This window comes from Cynara cardunculus (assembly GCF_001531365.2).
Source record: "Cynara cardunculus var. scolymus isolate 2C chromosome LG 12, CcrdV1, whole genome shotgun sequence".
NCBI lineage: Eukaryota > Viridiplantae > Streptophyta > Magnoliopsida > Asterales > Asteraceae > Cynara > Cynara cardunculus.
In genome coordinates, this window is record NC_037539.1 from 9,118,604 (window position 1) to 9,124,197 (window position 5,594).

The window sequence follows — 5,594 nt, forward strand, 5'->3', positions numbered from 1 at the left end:
AGGGTGTTAATCATAGATATTATCATCTTCATTATTTTAATTTTAAAGAAATAATGAAACAGTTTCATTAATGTTAGAGAAATACATGAAACAGTTTCATTAATTATTATATGAAACAATTTCACAACTATATATGAAACAATTTCATCAAAAAAATATTATATGAAATAATTTCATAAGATTAAACAATTTCATGAAAAAATTTCATAAGATTAAACAATGAAATCGACAGATGAAGGTGGTTTGCACAGTTTACACAAATGAGAGCGGTTTTCATATGATCACTCCTCTCTCTCTCTCTCTCTATATATATATATATATATAGATTCACCTAATTAGTGGGTGTAATTTTGAGACACCAAATTTTATTCCGACATAAACCAAACATATATATTAATCTAGAGATAGTGTTGTTTCAGTAGACGATAGTTACAACCTTATCAGTTACGAACAAAAACCTTTCTACTCACGTGATGGTGTTATTCCGACATAAACCAACCTTATCTAGGGATGGCGTTCTGTCAACATAAAGTTTATATTCGTTTATTTAATAAACCAACATATACACAAACGTTCAGGGGGATGTTTGTTTATGTTCGTTTATTTAATAAACGAACGAGTATGAACAAGTTTTTTGTTCGTTTAAACTAACAAACAAAATGAACAAATGTCGCGTTCATTCATTTATGTTCATGAGCGTTTGTTCATTATGTTCGTTTACTTGTGTTTTTACTGATGATAATAAATTAAGAATTAAATATTATGGTTGTAAACGAGCCGAACGTTCAGTGAACTGTTTAGCGGAAAGTTCATTTATGTTCGTTTATTTAATAAATGAACGAACATGAATAATTTTTTTTGTTCGTTTAGTTAAACGAACAAACATGAACAAGAGTCTTGTTCGTTCATTTATGTTCGTGAATGATCATTCATTTACGTTCATTTATATTTATTCGTTTATGTTCGTTTATATATTAAATTTAATATATAATCTTTTATTTATTTAGTATGAATTCAAATAATATTTATTTAAGTTTTAACTTTTTAAAATTTATTTAAATTTAAATTTTATTAACATTTTGTCTTATTTGAAATTTTTACGTTTTCACTTTTCCCCCCAAAACCCTAGCCTCTAGATGAAACCTTCTACAGATCGTGAAAGATTGATGACGGTGATTTGGCATTTTTTGTTCAAATGATGATGGTTGAAGAATGGTGATTGTTTTGTGTATGCTTAAACTGTGAATAATTGGTGTGTAATAGTTAATTGAATGACAAGTAGTGGCGCCTGTTTGTTCATGTTCATTTAGGTCTGTTCGTTTATGTTCGTTTGGACCTGTTCGTTTACCATGTTAACAAACGAAAATTAACGAAAATGAACACACCCGATTTCTAAACGAACGAACACAAACACAAATATTTTCATTCGTTTAACGTTCGTGTTCGTTCATTTGGTTAAGTTAAATTAACGAACTGTTTATGTTCGTTCGGTTCGTTTACAGCCTTGTTAAATATCTAAGAAGTTAAAAATTGAATAATAATAATAATAATTATAATTAATATTAATGAAAAGTTAACAACTTTCAAAAAACAATAATGAAATTTGATGTTTTTTTTTTCTCTCCTGTACTCTACGAAATAAATAATAAATAAAAACACTTTGTTCGCTTAGCCATAACTAGCCGTTCGGTAGTGGCTTATTCGGTCAGTCCATGACTTAATCACTCAGATGGTAACACACATCCCTTTAGACTCGGCCATTTAATTTTCTATTAATTCCTTAACTACCCTTCAACCTCTGGTCCATCTTGATCAACCTATTCACTTCACCCCTCAGGAGTATTTTGAAGTCACATGCCCACTTCCCACCGATGCCATTACTCCGACATGCTCTATCAACGTATTCGATTACAGCTTTGGGAACATCTACGACAGTCCCCTCCGTCATAGTTGACTACATTCCGCTGCCGGTGACCTATAATTGGTCCCTTGCCGTCCTTGAATTCCGAGCTGAATGTGAAGATGAACAGTAAGACCGTATTGCTGGAGTCTGGATCGACGGAGTAGAGCTGTTGTGGACGAGTAAGACTCAAACCGACTGAAGATGGAATTTTCTAGACTGTTCGAAAGGATGTGACTAGGTATGCTTCCATTATTAGGCAGGACGATCACACACTTTCAGTCATGCTTGAAAACCTTGTGAACGACGAGTTCACCGGTGTTTATCACGTTAACGTCTTCTTCCTTTTTTACTCTGATAATGACGTTAGGGTTCTGTTATATGTCGTTTCGAGAGATTCAAAAACTCATCGGCTTAATAGAAAATTGATTTATATTAAGACTCATGGAAATGAGGATAACATTGAGCTTGATCGAGTATTAAATTTGTTATATATATATTTAGTTTGATATTTTTTAGTACAATTAGAAGCTATTTGTTCAATATTTTTATCAAAACGTGATTTGATTCAATAAAAATATAGACTAGGGGTAAAATGATCATTTTTGACATTCAGACTGTTTAGTCAGCACAACAAACCGAACAACTTATCTGTTATCATACAGAAAACTTTATCCATACATGTCTTAATAGAAATTGAACTGAACATCCCTTAAGACTTGTATGTGTAAAGTTGTCTATATTAATAAAGTCGTCTACATGATAACATAGAAGTTATTGTTCGATTGTTGTGCTGAATAAATAGTTTAAATGTCAAAAATGACCATTTTACCCCGAATCTATATTAAACACAATTAAAACATTTGTTTGATAAAAATGTTGAATATTTGACTTTAAATGATTAAAAAAATGTCAATTTAAGAGTTCTTTTAAATAAAAACAATTTGATCTAATATCATGATATAAATTGAGTGATACAATCACAACTCCTCCAGAACTACATTTCTTTCAAACATTTCATCATACACCTTGTATGCACACATAAACCGATACAAGATATCCACCAGCTACATTCAAACTATACAATTTACTTGAGACATTCAAAGGAAATAAAAGAACAGAAGATGTGCATTAAGAGTTTCATCGAGTTTTATCAAAACCAACGACCAATTTGAGGTAAGATATATTTCATTTGAATATATATATACACGTTGCCTTTTGTTTTTGAATAATCCCAAATTACAAGTAGTCTGTAACCAAAACCCATTTACAAGATTTGTAACCCAAACCCAAACCCAAATACAAATGTTACCAACTCTTAGATTCAGATAAACAAAGCAAATAAAAACTGGAGGAAGCAATGCCTGTGTAGTTATCCTCCTCCTCTGCCTTTGTTCCGACATCTCCATTGCCAACCACTAATAGCTATTGTAGGAGAGGTAATCTTCTTGTTTCTTCCCCTCCATATTATAATTCTTAAGAAACAAGAAGCAGAGAAAGAAAAAAAAACATATAAGCACATTTTGGATCCAAAGTGGAAGATCCAGTCTAAGAGATTGAGAAGACATGATGGAGAGATTGAGAGGTGGACAAGCAAGCAGGAATAGCCGGAGAGTGCCAGGAGAAAACAAGAACGCCGGAGAACGGAGTGACGAGAGAGAACGAGATCAATCACCGGCAAACTAGGAAACTGTTTTGAGGGATCTAGTGGGAGAACAAGAGAATAGCTTGTTTGATAGAAATGAGACATGAGAGAGAGAGAGCATGATTTGTACCTTTTTGTTTGATTTGTGTGTGTTACACAAAAGGGTAAGAATGTAATTTTTTTTTGGCTGAATGCATATGATAGCGTTCTATTGGTCGAGTTAATAAGCCATTTTCTTACCCATTAAGCCATTTTCGGACATGGATGTATAGCTTACCAAATAAGTTATTCATGTCATACAATCCATTAAACCATTACCAAACAGCACTAAGTCAAGCCCCGATATGTATTTGGAAGTCAAAACTTGCAAATTGAAACCATATAAAAACGTTTGGACGGAGATTCATGAAGAGATGTGGTGGGAGTGGAGGTGCGTGGAGGATGTTGTTCTTGATTGCTTCAAATCATACCAGGGGTGTAAACGATATGAGAAAACTCGTGAGATACTTGAAATCGACTCGGTGAACATTCGACTCGACATATTAACGAGTCGAGTCAAACTACCCAATACTCGATTCGAAAAGCTCGTGAGGTACTCGATTATTTTATATATAATTAGTTTTAAAATATATTATTTTTTATGATAAAATTTGTAAAATATAAATAATAAAAATGTCTTATGATTTTAGATATTTAAACAAAATCATGCATTTTTTAATTATAAAAATTAATCAATTATTTTTTATTAAAATCACAATTAAAAAAAAATTAGTGAAATTGTCTCGCATTGAAAGAAATATGATAAAGAAAGGGAGAAAAGATATTATAAAAAATTAAAAATGGTGAATGAAATTTCTAATTTTGTCTCTTTGATGATAAAGTTTGAAGTTGATCATTTTAGTTTTATAAAAACTAAGATAACACCTTTAAGGCCCTAAAATTTATAAGAGAAATGCCCTAAAATTTCATAAATTTCAATGGGTGAGCTTGATTCGAGTTCAAGTTCAAGTTCAAGCTTGATTTGAGTTGCAGTTCGAACTTATTTCGAGCTCAAGTTTGAGCCTGATTTCAGCTTGATTCGAGTTCGAACTTGAGAAATAGCTATCGAGTTCGAGTCGAGCTTTGATTTTTACTACTCACGAGTTTTCGAGTCGAGTTCGAGCTTGGAAATTAAGTTTCGAGTTTGAATCGAGTATAGTGATACTCGAGCTTGACTCAGATCATTTACACCCCTAGGTAAAAGTAATTAGTTTTGTATGATTAATTAAAAAAATTAAACAAAATAATAAAAGAAAGTTCTAGAAGATAAGAAATCAAAACAAAATTGATCATCAAACAAAATTTATAAGGTCCAACAAATAATAGAAAAAAATGACTCGGAATTGGTTAAGTGGAAGTTTTTAAAGATGTAGAAGACCTTATATACAAACTCAATTTGCTTCTACGTTAAGCTATGTTTGTAAGACATAAGTTAACTTAGGGGTCGTTTACTAAATGTTTTATTCGGTAAGTATTTATCGGGTAATTTTTCTCACCGGATGAACATGACAAGGGTCAAGAATCTTACCCGGTAAGAACGAGGATAAGGATGGAAAGTCTTACCCGGTAAGTGAGGGTGACGACTCTTACCCGGGTAAGCACTTACCAGGAAAATTGTTGCATGAAATACATTTTGATGTACTACAACCTTACCTAGTAAAACAAATCATAGTGTTGACTCCTAACAATAACCACTTACCGGGTAAGCATTTAGGTAAACAACCCCTTAGTTTTTGAGCTTATTTTAAAATAAACTATTTAATTTTATTACTAATAATATTTTTTTGAAAATTATTAATTAATTATGATATGTGAGGTTGACCAATTTTATTTTTATTCACATGTAATGGTTATTTAAAAGCATAAATAATAGAATTTTTCTAAAATTTGTTTTAACAAGTCCAAATATTATAATAATTAATTTGAAATTCTTTTAATTAATATATTATATTATTTAATTTTTTCTTTATCATTTTGTTTGTATTAATTAACATATCATATTATTAAAAA